Source organism: Panthera pardus, unplaced genomic scaffold (assembly GCF_024362965.1).
Source record: "Panthera pardus isolate Hobbes unplaced genomic scaffold, ASM2436296v1 HiC_scaffold_1, whole genome shotgun sequence".
NCBI classification, from domain to species: Eukaryota; Metazoa; Chordata; class Mammalia; order Carnivora; family Felidae; genus Panthera; species Panthera pardus.
The window spans coordinates 39,157,914-39,175,196 of NW_026526654.1; positions in this window are offsets into that span (position 1 = coordinate 39,157,914).

The window sequence follows — 17,283 nt, forward strand, 5'->3', positions numbered from 1 at the left end:
GTGTTTTTCCTTTTTTATTTTTTAAGTGGGAAAGCATACGTTATATTCCTCGTGGTTGCTTTTTCCTTACAGAATTCCCCTGGCTCGCCACTGACAGATCTTGATATCCAAGAGGGAGTCAGCTTGCAGGATTAAAGGGAAGAACCTCAATTAGACACTCTCTGATTTCTTCAGATGTTTTTTCTAATCTTTTAATATGGGATTATAGGCAGCTAGAACCTATGCTGCTGTTATAAAAATAGTGAAGACGCTTTGTTCTAAATCATAAGCACTCGACATTTAAAAAATGTCTATTTTTCTTAATTTGAATTAATTCTGGTCTAGATGAGGATAATGAACTTTGGTCAGCTCTTTGCGGTTCTGAGTACAAAATAGCTTGATGAGCACTGTGAAGCACACACACTCTCCTCAGAATCTGCTGGAAAACTCCCTCAGAGACTGATTAGCTCACGCTTGTCACAAATAGGGGAGATAATTATGGGGCTTAACAGTCTATGTGGTGGATCTTTTGAGAGGCAATGGGTAGATCTAAGACTGTCTTTGGATCAACCCTAATTCTTATTATTGCACATATCTTGTGAGGGTTTTTTTTTTTCTTTTTTTCTTTTCTTCTTTCTTTTCTTTTTTTTCTTTCTTTCTTTTTGTTTCTTTCTTTCTTTTCTTTCTTTCTTTCTTTTTTTTTTTTTTTTGCACATCCCTGGAGACTAAACATTGTCTCTTTCCAGAGGATGACATCACATTTCTTTTCCAGAAGATAAAATTGTCCAAATTAGATTATCTTTAATTAGTCTAATCTTATGAGCCATTCCATAAAGTTTATTGCGCCCGCACTGGCACCATGTTACAAGATTCTTATTGAATGAACTAATCTTTCGCCATGGAAATGATGCTTATAAACAATGTTGCTGATTCCTTTATTACAATAAAGATTTCCTTCTCTGAAGCTTCAGGTTTCAATAGCAGTTTTATGGTTCTCGGTAATATCAGATGACTTTGTTTTAATGACAATGTTGACTTAATCCAAATTTCACTTGTTAGTAAGTTATTCTACTGCAAAACGCCATCATAGTGACAAAAGGCAAATGAAGTTTCAGAAAATTTTACTTTCAGGAAAAGTTATTTGGGACAGTGTTATGCCCTCTTTTAACGTAAGAACCATCGCCTTTAAAATAGCACCAGTTCTTTGGTAAAAGAACACCTTGGAGGAGGGGCATCTAATTACACACCCCAGGAAAAGATCCCACTCATTAAAAGTTAGGTTCTAGACTGAAAGACAAAACAAACTACCATAACTAGAAATTGTGTCCTGTTTCTGTCTCAGTTGCCACCTGCTTAAAACTTGATCAAAGATGGTTCACAAATATGTGCTTATTTTTTTAAAAAGCCATGGATTAAAATGAACTATAACCTCCAAATTAAAATTATTGACAAGATGATCCTAATCAGATGAAAGCCAAATCAGATGAAAATATCACTGATTTAAATTTTCTACTCTTTCTAAGCCTTTTAAAATTCTCCCCATCAAGCTGTTTACTCTGAAAAATTTCAGTTGGTTTGTGACCTGGGTGATGTCCCGTAACTTTTTGGGTTCCTGTTTTATGATCTTTGTAGTTAGAGGGCTGCAAAAAGAAAAATGATTTGAAAATCTCAAAATCACTCTGATTCCATGATATAAAGTGCTGTTGTTCTCTGGGGACTCCCTTCTTTCCATAAACATTGCCCAATTGTTGAGAGTTCAAGGAATTGCTTTTGTTTCTTGAGTGACTACAATACCTTTAGTTGCATAACTTCTAATGGAACTATTTTAACACCAGATCGAGTTCCTTAGACCCATTTCTTTTAAATAATAAGCTTACTCAAGAAAGAGAACTCCCTCTTTAAACGAAACAGGTGACTGTCTCTCCTGTATGAATAACTTCAAAATGAAATCCGATAATAACTCTTTCCCTTTACCTCTAACACATAGACGAGAATGATGATCATTATATACTTTACTCCATTACAGTGCAAACAGAGGGAAGAACATCTCGTTGCATCAGAATAAGTGCATCTGTGTCACAGTATTTTCTATAGAATAAAAAAATGAGAAAAATGTCTATTTTCCTTAATTTGAATTAATTCTGGTCTATACGGGCATAATGAACTTTGGTCGGCTCTATTTTTTCTTTGTCACTTCCCCAGAATGAAAGAAAACATTTCAAATGGAAAGTGAACTTTGGGTGGTTTCTATGTATAAATTTGCTCACTAAAACCAGATGTAAAAAAATGAGGTGGTGATAACTGGTCATTTTGAGTGTTTTTTTTCAAAGTAAAAGACTATCCCATTAGAGAACTTTAATCCTTAGTACAATGATGAAATCACATTGTTTCTTTGGGCACAAAAGGCATCTCTTCACCTTCTCATTTCTTCATATTTTGTTGTTATTTCTCTCTCTCTATTCCCTCTCTAATAAACTTGAATTTAAAAGGAAGAGGTCACTGCTGGTTTCTGTCTGACTTGGTTTGCATAAGTAGAGAAGACCAGCATTAGGCCTTTTCCACAGAGCAATTGAGACTCAGTCAATCAGACTCAGTTCATTGATTTTTGGATCTGAGCTGCAATGGCGCCTGTTACCGTGAGCTACCCTGGTGGAGCTGACCAAGGCCTCTAATCCTCTTAAACAGCAGTCAAGAAATTGAGATAAAAGCCGGCAATTCAACTTGTTCAAATAACAGATTTGACAAATTAGGAGGGTTCAACCCTATGATGAAAAAAATTCAATCTTGGTGGCTATATGCTATAGTGCAACCACACAGATGAGACGCAAGTCGGGTCCTTAAGAGAAGTTGTTAGACATACTAATAAGAGGAGTAATTCCCTTTATTTTGTAAATGTAATGAAAAGAAAATTGTACTATCAATGCAATGTCAACATAGCAGAACGAAAGTCCTCAGAATTCCGAAAGCCAAAAATTAGATTTTGCACAATGATACTTTCTGTGCCTTTTTGTATGGGGGAAAAAATAACACGAAAGATAAAAGTAAGGTTAAAAGAAATATTAGTTTTGCGTAAATGTGCTTTTGGCCTAATGGCGTGTTTAATTTAACTCTGGCAATAAATTAAATGAGAACCTGAGCAGTTTTAGTATCTACACAATAAATATAAATTGTAGAAATATTTATTCTGAGTGAACCATTCAAATAGATAACTTATTTGGTAATTTCATTGAATTTGCTAAAATTACTGTTCTAATCAGTCAAAAAAAGTTGATGTTCTTGTTTGACTATTTACAGACAATGGATTTCAAATGACAATTATATTCTACACTTGACATTATCATAGATATATTCTGAAACAGCTTTTACATTATCTGACGTTGTGTTCACAGTAACATAGGATGCCCCACATGCAGGAAGGAAAAAAACAAACTAAATTTTAATTCTACCTAATATTTCATTTCATTACTTAAGGAAAGAGAACTAAAGCAATGTATCCATCCCACAATAGGCAAAAGCCCTTATTTTTACAAATTTCATAGTTATTTGATTGCATGAAGGTTAATTATTTCAAATACCTTTTATTTTCCTTTGTTTCTACTGTATATTGTTTTTCTATCTTTGTATACTCAAAACTTAGAGTAATGCCCAGAGCATAATAAATTTTTAAAACATTTTTTTAACATTTATTTATTTTGAGAGACAGAGACAGAGACAGAGCACAAGCAGGGGAGGTGCAGAGGAAGAGGGAGACACAGAATCGGAAGCAGGCTCCAGGCTGTGAGCTGTCAGCACAGAGTCCGACACGGGCCTCAAACTCGTGAACCATGAGATCGTGACCTGAGCTAAAGTCAGATGCTCAACTGACTGAGCCACCCAGATGCCCCAATGCCCAGAACATAGTAAATTGTTTGATAATTGCTTTTCCTTTCCTTGATGAATGAATGAATGAATGAATGAATGAATGAAATAGATGAATGAATGAAATCAAATGTTTTTATCTACATGAATTTTAGGAATGAAATAGTTGTGTGGGGTATTTCATGGTTCCTGTTTGGCACTCATAATGCCCTCCTTTTCTTAGCACAAGTGAGGCTCAACATACTGTTTCCACATATTTAAATATCAAACTATTCTTCAATGACTTGGAAATTAACATTTGGCCAAACCTATGGATCACCATTCTGTGTGGAGTCACTGCTACTGTAAACTCCTTGTGACCAGGAAGTCAATCCAATTTGCCTCTATATTTCCAGCACCTTACATGTGGTAGGAACACAGTAAACAGTAATTAAATGAATGGATGTGTAAATGAGTAAATGATTGTGTGATTAACTGAACACCCCAAATATTAGTTATATCCATTACACAATTACATTGAAAAACTGGCTAATTGGTCCAAATCTGCTGGCTGGGGAACAAGGGCAGTTGAGGGCAGTCAATGCTTACTCAATTTAATTTTCCATACATGTATTGAGCAGGTATTGGACATGTATCCAACTCTGCAGAATTCTATTCTTGGTCTTAGGGGAAGATACATAGATATGAGGAGTTTATGTATGATAAAGGAACCAAATGAATACAAAAATGTACTGAAGAATATATTAAAAAGACTTTCCTAAATAAGTCACCAGATATATTATAAAAGAGAAAGATAAGACAGTATGTATAACTAGATTTTTGGGTAGATGCATGTCTATCTGAAGTGATTTGAGATACAAAGCTGGCCCCCAACACTCTACATTTATACTATTGCTAGTTGATTATTTATCTGATAACTAATCTCTTCTCACAGACCGATTTTTCAATACAAATACCTTAAGAAGAGGTAACATGGCAACCCTCCAATACTTGGGTGCTTTCATTCCTTTATTAGAACTATATTCTCCAGGGAGAAGGCTTCGGGACTTGGCATACAGGAAAGAAAAAAGTTCACTAATAAGAGACAAAAATAAATTTGACAGAAGCAATGTGGGCTTGCCATGAATAACTCACTTAATTTCCAGATGTTTGGCCCTAGGTGATAGCAGAAAAGGATAATCTTATCATTAGGAGCACAACATGCTCTCAGTACATTTCACAGCTTTTCTGGTGTTGGAATATCCCTGCCCTGGGCCACTGAGGGACTGTCACAAATGAAAATAAGATTAATGTATGTTTGATGCCTATTATGTATTCACTTACTTAACAAAGTTGCTTAAACAGTCCAAACTGTTATTGTCTTTTCTGCTATGGGATAAAAATAATTCAAAGCTCAAATAATTATGTGTCCTTTGCCTTTGTTAACCTAAAATAGAGAAACAAAATTTGCTGAATCTGGTATTTTCACCACCTATTGAAGACAATTCCAATAAAGAGTCATCAAATATTTCTCAAGAACACTTTTCAGGCAAAAGATGCCAATATGCTGATCAAGTCAATGCAAATAAGAATTCTACACCTGATCATATCTCTTAGGGAAATATATATTTATACAATTTAATGAAAATGGAATAATTTGGCCAGAATAGAATTCTAGTGATGTAGCTCATTTCTTGACACCATCAACGAAGTTGCTCGAGTAAAAGTCATTGAATTATAAAATGATAAATAAAGCTTGATGTAGAAACTAGCCCTAGATTATTTGAAAAAATTAGTGTGTGACAAGAAGAACAAAAACACTTAAATTAACCAAAGTAGTATGAGACTACCAAGGTCACTAAACAACAGCAAGCTTTCACTATTAAGCATAAAAAATATGAACTACTGCCCTGTGTGTGGCTTTAAGACATACACATTTTTAGTTAGTCATAAAAATTGTGGTGTCTCTACTGTTAATTTTCTTGCATCTTAGCTATCTTCTCTCACCTTAGTGAGAAGTCAGACCATTTTTTGAACACCTAATAGATGCCAGCTCTTTGCATCCTCACAAGAATCATGTAAGGGAAGGTATTGGCCACATTTTACAACATGTAAAAAGCAGAGGCAGGAATTGAATGCAGATCTGAAGCCAAAGCTCTTTATGTATTTTAAGTTACCCAATGTCCTCTTTGTCTCAATTAAAGTATACATATTTTACTCCATATGGAACATAAACATTGTACATTTAGGATCTAGAACCAATAAGGAGAGTAGGATGCCCTTCTTTCTTCCAAGTTATGGCACTTGAAAGCCAAATGACAAATATGGGGCAACCCAGCTATGCAGTTCCCGCATGTGCCACAAATGTATATTGAGTGTCTGCTTGTGGACCACGGACTATTGGAGACACTGGGCATACAGCAATGAGTGTAAACAGACCAAAATCTGTCTTTATAACATATGAATTCTACTAGGGAAGACAATAAACAAAGTGAGTAAATACATATTATATTTCAAATTGGAAAAATGAAGCAGGTGAAGTAGTTGAGGTTGAGATTTTTAACAGGGTGGCTAAGCCAGAGAAGGCTTCTCAGAGGAAGTGATTTTAAAAACAAACAAACAAACCTGAAGGAGAGAACAAATTGTATGGGTAGCTGGTCAAAGAGTATTCCAGAAAAAAAAAAAAAAAAATGAACAGCAAGAACAAAGTCCCTGAGGCAGGAGTAAACTTGCTGCATTTATGGAACAATAAGAACACGAATGAAGCCAGAAGCACGTGATTTCACTCTCTCACAAGAATAATAGGAGATGAGTTCAGAAAGGTAATGTAAAGCCATGTCATGTAGGACCTTGCAGATGAGAGAGCACACTTTGAGTAAAATAGGAAGGGGTGGGAATGTATTGAACACAGGAGGGGAATAATCTGACTTGAATCTGATGGGAGTTCTCTGATGGTGTTGGGAGTAGAGTGAAGGGCACAGAAGCAGAAGCAGGGAGACCGATTGGGAGACTATTGCAAAAAGCCGGTGGGATATGATGGTGGCTCAAGCCATGGTGGTGGTAGTGGAAATGATGAGCCATGGTTGAATCCCAGGTATGTGTTGAAGTTAAATGGAACAGAATTTGCTAAAGAGCTGGATGTGGCATATGAAGAGAAGAGATGATAGAAGAATGATGAATCTGTGGAAGTATACCTGATTGACTAGAAAGATGTGAGTGCTGTTGGTTGAAATAGGGAAGATAAATTTACATTTGGACACACCTGTACTCACACCTCTTCACTAGATACACATGCCAAATGGGCAACAACAGCAAGGTACAATAGGACCTATCTTACCACAGCATAACAAAGGCTTTGTTTCCATTGATAATGTTTTTTTTCTTTCCTTTTTTTTTTTTTTCTGATAACAATAGAACAGTAGGTCTGATTTTTTTTTTTTTTTTTCAGGTTACAGATCTCTTTACAAGTTTGGGGAAAATTGTTGACTATTTCACCAGAAATTTACAGACATTTACCTTTTACTGACTGGGCAGAGAGAAGGGTTGAGAATTTATAGCCTCCATAAAGACACCCATAATCTCCTATTTAAAAAGCCCTGAATATTGGGGCACCTGGCTGGCTCAGTTGGTTAAGTGTCTGACTTTGGCTCAGGTCATGATCTCATGGTTCATGGGTTCAAGCCCTGGATTGGGCTCCGTGCTGACAGCTCAGAGCCTGGAGCCTGCTTTGAATTCTGTCTCCCTCTCTTTCTGTCCCTCCCCCACTTATTCTTGCTCTCTCTCTCTCTCTAAAATAGTCATTAAAAAAATTAAAAAAAAAAGAATCCCTTAATATTGATCTGATACTCCTGCTTGGTAAGAAAAATGTTCACAACCTGGTCTGTATTTTACTTACCACCAGAGGCCCCTTCATGAGAGACTTTGGCTTATTATTGAGAGCCTTTGGCTCAATATCCCTGACCATAGTATGGCTTTTTTTGTCTTCCTACAAATGAATTCCTTAAAAGCAGCAAAACCTTACTGTTTATTAGCATAGTTTATTTGAGAATAAACTTCTATTACTAGTCTTTATTACTTGATTAATTATTTCCTATTCAATTCCTCCCAAATGGTTAGAATCTGTAACATTCTTAAGCCTTAATTTGTTTTCCAGGAGGACAAAGAGACAATATAGAGTTTGAGGATTGATGACAAATATTATTTCTGCTACTAAAATGTACTCCACCTTTATCCTTCTATTTTGATTTATTTAACCCAATGAGTAAGAATTATTAAGTATACTATCACCTGTGTGGTAACTGGGTGTACAAGATGAAATGAAAAGAGAATAATATGATCTACTTGAAGAGGTAAAAGATAGACACCCAAAATGTTCAATATGAGTCCCCTTGTTTGCCTAAATGGTGATAGAGTTCTTGAAAATAATGGCTAATATAAGAATTCTAGTGTGGCAAGTAAACTCCCCCATATCTTCACCCTCCCTGTTTTCACAAAACTGTTCATTTCTAAGAACAGCATTCCATCCACCAGTCTCAAGTGGAGGCTCTTAATTTCCTGAATTTGGATTAAGATGTAGTTTGGTGTTCAATCTACTGTCTAGTACCATTATTTTTTAGCATTGCTAAGGCACCATGTGCTCCTAGCATAGCACTTTCTCCACAATTTGAAACATTACATTTGCAAAAGCAAACAAATAGCAAAACAAAAATCCTAAGCCTTTTGTAATTCCAAAAAGCTTACATACAAAAGCAAAAACATAGTAGTTCTGCCCACCATTGACACAAGTTGATGCTAGTTGATTTTATTCTCTTCAAAATTCTAAATAAACAGACTTACATACAAGTAAACTATTCTTAGGGAGGGGGCCTCTAAGTATTAATCATCTTTTTGTTTTACTGTTTCCACCATCTGAAGACAAGCTCCCATAGGGTGTGGTGGTGGCCATTTTGTTCCTAGTTACACAGCCTCAGAGCTGAAAAAGCAGGGCTCAGCACGTATTATGGTATTACCCTATTAAAGTGATTTTTACAGTTGCCTGCCTACTTATTCTGGTCTTGAAAAAAATCTAAGCTACAGCCCCTATTACTCTAGTGGTCATATTTTGTACCACATCATCCCACTTCCTTCTCTCTCTTGCTAGCAATTCTATCTCTTGGGAAAACATTCCTTCCCATTCTCATTTGTTTTGTGGGGAAAGGAGAAGGTTGAGTTGCCACTCAATTTCAGGGCTGAGTTCTAACTGGCTTAAGCAAATAGTTATTTTCCCCCCAATACTTCCAACCCCTACCCTATGATTGGTTTAGAATGCATAAACCTTCCCAAAGCCTATGAGTTGCAAGGGGTTTCCGAGAGACAGAAGTTATTTCCTCCTTGGGATCTGCTAGAAGCTCTTATTCTCTTCTCCAGAACTGGCTAGTGGAAGGATATGAGCTCTGTTAACTGCAGCACCCATTGTGATCACATAGAGGAAAGTCTGAATTTGCCAAAAGACAGCCATCTGGAGAAAGAGAATAAAGCCAACTATGAATAAACTGAACAAGCTCTTCTCCCACAGAGCTTAACTATCCACGTGGAATTTGTAGTATGCTCTAAAGTATCTGAACTAATATATTTTTGTACTAAGTCAGTTTGACTTGAGTTTTCTGTCACTTATAGCATATGGTCCTAACTAATACAGTATCTTGTCAATAATCTTCTTGCTCTCCTGAGATGACTTGAAAAAGTCTCTCTTTTTTTGTAACTAAAAGATCCTTGACTAAAATACAGTGGTTAAGAGGAAGAAAAGAATATTCTCAGCTTGGATAGCAGGGAGGAAGAGGCTTGATGTTAGATTCTAGAGAGCTGTTAAGAATAGTAACCACCTATTAAAAATCACCTGTATGCTAGCATCTTGTATTTCCCATCTCTACTCCTTATCTCATTGCTGAAAAGCATTACTAAACCCATTTTGCAGTTGAGAAAACTAAAGTTGCAAGACATTGCATGACTCAAAATAATAGAACTATTAAGTGACATAGATGGGATTAAAAACTGGGTAACTCTAAGGACCAAATCATAAGTACATAATGCTGACTCTAGAGTGAATTTGATACACATTGTTTCTTAGTGTCATTGTCATTGGCATTTAGGTTATTGCCGTTTGGCATTTGAGATAATTCTTCACCATGCAGGATGCTCCCATGCATTGCACGACACTTCGCATCCCTGGACTCCTTATTATATGTTAATAGAGGCCGCTAATCATGTGTAAGAACTAAAAATGTCCCCACATCCTTCCAGATAACTCCCTAATTGGCAGGACTACATCCAGTTGAGCAATACTGGTAGTAGATGAGGACAAGGGAACACATTTCAGATGCGACTGAAGTTTAAATTAAAGGAAAAAGAATGAGCATGGCAGGTTCAGCAGATTTGAATATCTTGGCCTAGGTCAAATAGTACTTCATTGATATAATGAAATTCCTAAAAGGCAATACTGGAAAGGTACAAAGACTGGTACAAGGTCATGTAAGGCTTTCATTGCCACACTTTGCAGACTTTCTTTTATAGATGTCAAAAAGCCATGAAATATAGCATGAGATGAGTAGCATTGGGTTTTAGAGTCTGTAGAGAGCAAAATGGAGTCTCTCATGTCAAGCAGGGTCCTGTGTCAAGCAACGACGTAAGCAGTTAAAAGTATTGCAACTACAAAATCTCCCTGGGACCAGCATCAGCTAGCACCCAAACCTGGTAACCTGCAGAACCAGAGGTAGTCTGAAGGGGCCCAGGTGATTAAACCCCTTTAAAAAGGGGAGGATTTTTTGCAGCAAACTGTCAGACTCTTCAGACGTGACCTCTCTATGTGTGTTCACTTAAAGAAGGCAATCTGGGGGCGCCTGGGTGGCTCAGTCGGTTAAGCGTCCGACTTCGACTCAGGTCACGATCTCACGATCTGTGAGTTTGAGCCCCACGTGGGGCTCTGGGCTGATGGCTCGGAGCCTGGAGCCTGCTTCTGATTCTGTGTCTCCCTCTCTCTCTGCCCCTCCCCCGTTCATGCTCTGTCTCTCTCTGTCTCAAAAATTAAAAAAAAAAAAAAAGGCAATCTGCCTGATTGATGTACGTACAGAACTGAGAACCTTCACTGCTTTGACATAACAAGCAGTAAGTGCCAAGAGCTGACCCAGACTGGACTGAAGCTTCATCTCAACTACACGCCCACAGACTGGCTTCACGTTTGGATCCTTAACTTCCTACACCCTTCTGTTATCTTGTTTGTTGTGTGGCTCGTCTTATGTCCTGCTCTGTGAGCTGTGTAAGAAGCCAAATGGGATCACATGGTGCGATGTCATTGAGTTTGGAGTCCTGAACCTGCTTTATAACCGTGATTCACTTTGTTTTATGACTGACACTGTGGAAAGACACAACTCGTGTGCACGCCTTCGTAGCGCGCTCATGACAGAGTCATACAGCGTTTGGTCCAGTTCCAATTCCTTCACATCCACCCATCCGTTATTTAATTAATTCATTCAATCAACATTTTTGCTAACCTACTGTGTGCCAGGCACCTTGCTAGGTGGGGGACACAATGAATGCCAAGCACAGCTCCTGTTGTCATGGAGCTTATAGACTACCATACACGCCACGTGGAGTTTATGGTCTCCTACATACATTAAAGAGGCTTTCTGAGTTGCAGTTTTCTTATATTAAAGACCAGAGCTGTTGTACTTTTTGTGAGGTTTGGTGATATGCATGCAAACTGTCAATTAATTGTGGCCCTATGGAGAAGAGGTACGTTGAAAGGATTTTTAAAAATTCTGTTCACAATTGCTCTGACTGCCGATATGCAGTAATATTGTCATGCAAAATGAGCTAAGGATGTAAAAACGTTATTACCTTTTCTTTTCCTCTTTGGGGTGGGGGAGCATGGATAAATGGGCATCACCAGGTGTGTATATTAATTGGCAAGTTTAGTGCCTGCTTGTTATCTATTTACTCCTCTCCAAATCCAACTACTGTCAGGAGAAAAAAAAGCCTGCAGAAAATAGGACTACTCCTAAAAACCAATTAGTGATTCCTTAAGAGCATTTGGCAATCTCCTCAATATCTTTGTCTCACAACTTATTTCTATGACTATTTCACGTGTTGGAATGAGGATTCATTGTGAGAAGGACTGTATGTTTTTTATCACAATACTTGGCACACAGTAGGTGTTTAATATAAATGTTTCACTAATAAGGAAATTAATCAAATTATCCTTGTAGCTTTTAACCAAGTACTACAACTCCTTGAACAGCTGTGTGGGCAAATGTGGGTACTTAACTGTAGCTTTTTTTCAAGAGTAAAATATAGCAATTGACTCAGACAAAGGCACTGGATGTTATTAAACCCATCCTGTCCTCTACTTTGGCATTACTTTCCTCCTTTGCTTGGAGACAAAATCCATGAAACACAACTGTAGTCCATATATTAGTGTTAAATATTAGTGTATTAATAATTAGTACATTAATAAAAAGCGTAAATATTAGTGTTAAACATTTAAAAAACTAGTGTCTAAATAGTTCTCAGCCTAAGAGAATTGAACCTTCCTAGAAGGAACGATTTTCCAAAGCAAAAAATAATTTCAGAAAATACAATTATTTTTCTCAGCGGTTATGCCTGTGTTTCTAATTTGACCGCCAGGAAAGACCCCAGGGCAGTCATGGGTTTAGTGTGAGCATGTGACCCAGCTCTGCCAATCATAAAACCTCATCTGTGGCCTCCCCAGGCATGAGGAAAGCCAATTGGTGGTGGGAGAACTAACTCCACACTGCTGGGCAGGGTAAAGGAGCCTACAGAGGCAGAGAAGGATGATAGCATCACAGTCTGCTTGGGGCTTCCTGTTTTCATGCCTGCCATTCTGGCACGTTGAGTCTAAAAGCTCCTATATTCTATGTTTTCCCTAATTTAATATTATTTGTGGCCATGACACTCCACACTCAAGACATTCTTATATGCTGACTGGTACAGCCATCTTTGTAAAATTAACTTTTCTGTATCTCCCACTCATTTTGCTTAATCAAAAAAAAAAAAATGGGATGAATAAAGTGTAGTGGAATTTGATCACTAGTGTTAATTAGGATGCATCAGAAACATCTGGAGAATTAATTAATTAATTAATTTTGAGAGCGAGAGTGGGGGAGGGGCAGAGAGATGGAGAGAGAGAGTCCCAAGCAGACTCCACACTGTTAGGGTGGAGCCAGACAGGGGCTTGACATCATAAACCATGAGATCATGACCTGGCCTGAAATCAAGAGTCGGCCTCCTTAACCCACTGAGCCACCCAGGTGCCTCTGGAGAATTAATTTAAACACAGATTGCCAGGGCCCTACCTGTAGTTTCCGATTCAATGGGGGTGGGCCCTGAAAATTTGAAAATTTGCACTTCTAATAAGTTCCCAGATAGTACTGGCCCAGGCTCCACACTTTGAGAATCACTGAGTTGTATATACTAAAGTCTGTATGACTTTAAACAATACAGAATAGATCATTTCAGATAATTTCCAAACGTATTTGTACTTCTCGGCTGGTTAAAGAACAGGAAAGCTCTGCATTGAATTGGGAGCCTGGTTGGTTGTTAGCAACACCCATAAACTGGTATCTAACACAGCTCCTGTGATGACTGGTGCCGGAAAAGAAGCTGCCACTCTCCAACAGCTCAGGATTTCTCCAGTAATAAGTCAGACATGAGGTTAAGCCAGATGGAACCAACCAGTCGTAGAAAAAAAAAATAAATTTCCATTAAATCCAGTTTCTCTCTCTGGACAAGATTGGAGATGTAACACACCTATAATGGGTGCCTGGTTTGAAAAGTCTTTAGGAGAAAGACTTGTTTTAAATGAAAATGTTTTGAGGTTCTCACATTTCAATTGGTTTAAAATTATTTTAGATAAACATTCTTGTACCTTAGATGTAAGTAGTTCGTTTGGAAGTTATGTTCCCTCATCTAGTATGGGTTTAAAGAACAATAAGGAGCTTGATCATATAGAATTTCTCCCTATTTCAATGCATATACATATTGAAACACTTCTCCCAGATAAAGCATAAGGTAATATTTATACTAAGTTCTACTAAATATCCTACTTATGCTAGGAATTAGAATGAGAAACTAAATCATGCAAATGCAACAAGTAGGTTGATTCAAAACAGTATCACGAGTCTTGAGGGGGGATCTGAGTACTTAAGATATGCCCTGAAGAGCACAGAAAGTCCTGGAGGAAGTCTGGAGAGCCCCACTGCTGAAATTTGGACTTACTCCTTTTACTTCTTGCATCAGAAGTAAAGTGGCTGGCCTCACAGACAAGTCACAGCTCTACCAAATTACCAACAAGGTCCATTACAAGCCATGAAGGTTTATGTATGTTGATTCATACCTTATATGATGTTCCAATGCAAATCTCTAGAATTAGGAACCAACCTGAAAATTTACTGCATTTACCCAGAGGCTCAAGCAAGTAGAACTGTCTACCAATCAAATGGATATGCAAATTATGAGATGAAAATTCAGTAGTTCCATGGATTTGAGAAACATTTCACACTAGTTTTTAAACGTTACAGATTCAATAAGGATGAAACAAGTTAGTCCAAAGGGAAATTTAATTCTTCGTTGATGATTTTACTTATGAATCTTATTCTTGAAGTGGTATTCTAGCCACAAATTTGTATATTTGAAGCAATAGCTGAGGGAAATTTACAGAAGTTTAACATAACAGAAATTTAAACATAATATTACTTGTTTTTAGAGCAAAGTTATTTTCTTATGTATGTTTTTTAATGATATTTTCCCAGAAGGAAAACAAAAAAGGAAATTAGCTACTTTGGGAACACCCTAGTACATTATTTGAGTCCAGAAAAAAACCTCAGCTAAACTACCTACTACAAAATCACTCTAAACCTAAATCTACATACTCCAGATTCCATTTTCTCACTTGGAAAAGGGAAGTAATTGGCCTAGAAAAATCTTAAAGGCCTTTATAGCTCTAAAAAGTTATGAATTAGTAATTACTCCATCTTTTTCATCACAAGAAAATTTAGATAAGGGGTCACTTGCACCTTAGAAAAGGTAGGTCATTTCAAGATTTGGACACGATGGTCTTTAAAGATATATACTCAACACTGTGACATAAACTGTGCATAAAAATGCTTTTTTAGCTGTCCCTCTTTATCACTCCTGGGCATCATTCCTCGAATCCCAACTTATACAATGAAGAAGACCGAGTTGTGGGGTTCTCCTCATTGTGAACTTAAACAAAAGCACGCATGGGGTACAACATTCAAATATATGTAATCTGTCAGTACTCATTTATTCCTGGTGGCTCTGGTTTGCCGTATGTACAACTTACTGGGCATGTAGTAGTCTCTAAACTAAAATAAGTTCATTTTTGGAAATATGTACAAATATATATATATAAATATAAAATTAAAATATATTTAAAATATTAAACATATATAAACATATATGTTATATATAAACTTATATTTATAAATATAAAATATATTTATGTATTTATAAACTTTTTATATTTTAGATCTTTAAAATGTGAATATCTAATAGACAAAAAGTTTATGATATAAAATATTACAAAGGTCAAACGTTTATTTATATAATAAAAGAATAACGAGGGAGCTGTAATTAAACAAAACAAAACAAAACATGCAACTTGAGAATTCAATGAAATGCAATATAATAAATACCAGAATAAATGTAGGACTAAATCAAATCCCTTGTTTCATCAGAAAGTGTGTGGAACTACAGAGATGGGGACCAGTTGGTTCCTGGACTAGATTGCTTTCCTGTGATTACGTCAGTTGGTATCCAAGTGGTAAGGTCATTAACACTAAATCTTGGCCAGAGATGACAACATAATCCAAGATGCCACATTTCCCAGCCCCGGGGCCTTCAAGGGAGGTGGGAGAATGAGCAAACACAACCAAGCAAATATTTCTCCATAGGAACGTATGTAAGCATGCATGTATATGCACGCACAGATAAGTGATGGCTCTCAGCGAGGGGACTGCGAGCCTGAGCACACAGTGGCGGAACACCAAGCTCATATTTCCAAAACAAAGGCACACTGGGTTCCAGCGGGAGGCCTGACAGAGAAGCGGCACTGCTTTAGAAACTTCCCGAGCACCTCTTTTCCCCTGGATATAAGCACCTGCAAGGAATGAAAGGAATGAAAGCACAAAACCAAGACAGAGACCCCAGAATATTCTCTGGAGTCTAAGGGCTTTTCAGCTTCTTCCTAAAGAGAAGAATTTTATAATTACTTGTGAATATTGGGCTTTGAAAATGATTGTCCCCATGCTCAGCTAGGAGTGTAATTGCTGTTCATCTCGTCTTTAACTGCGTCTTTATCTATTCAAGAGAACGGAAATTCTCTTAATAGTTAAAGGAAACTTTAAAGGAATATCTAGCCAAAACCTCTTCAGGTTACAGGTGAGGAAATTGGCATCAAGAAAGGTAGCAAAACTTTTTTTTAAGATCGTAAGGCTCTTTAGGTGCAGGGATAGGATCAAGATCCTCACTAGGTTCCTTCCACTAGCCCAGTGCTCTTTTTCTACACCACTTTATGAAGATACGCTATCATAGAGAGTCTTCATTAAAATTTTAAAGCTGCTTCCTGTCAATATTGCATGCTATACTGCTAGTTTTTTTTTTTAAAGAACTGATACCCCTCCTTCTTGAGTTCTTACACTGTATATATCAAACTTATAAAATCACATGGTATATAAAATTTAAGAGACCTAACGAGGGGATCTTAGCCGGGTCACCCTTTAGAGCGCACTGATTCCTTTGAAATCTACTTACCACAAGTGATGAAAAGTGGCTTAAATTTGGCCTGGGCAGAAGGCAGGTGCACAGAGAACTTTTCCAGCTTTGGGTATGGACTTCAGATTGATTGTTCAATCAGGAACATGGTTACAACATTGTCCTCACAAAGGTATATAAAATATTTATTCCGTGTTATGTTCTTTCTTAAAGTTACAATAAAAAGAGGTCTCTAACACAATGCCCAGAGCTCACAGGTGACAATGGCTGAGGAAGAAGCAGGACTCCATGTAAAAATGAAACTGAAACTCAGAGTAGGCATTGCAGGTTTGCATATCGAATCAGAGCAACACTATAAGGAAATATGTAGCCCAAGGTTATGAGACATCAGTGATTCATTTATCAAGAAAAGGAGAAAAAAATAGAAATATCTCATTGAATATTATCGGTCTCAAATTTTGCCAATAGATTTATGACTTTATGTTAGTAAGGAGGGTAATAACAATGTCACTTATGATGCTATATTTTATATGTGTAAGTATGCCTATAGTTAATAGAATTCATCAGGCAGTAGGTTTGGGCACTATTTAAAACATGGGTCAGAGGGGCATTAATTCTATTCAAAACGTCCATCTGTTGCTGCCCAACGTGCACAGAGGGTTGCATAGCAACCCGTCGTAG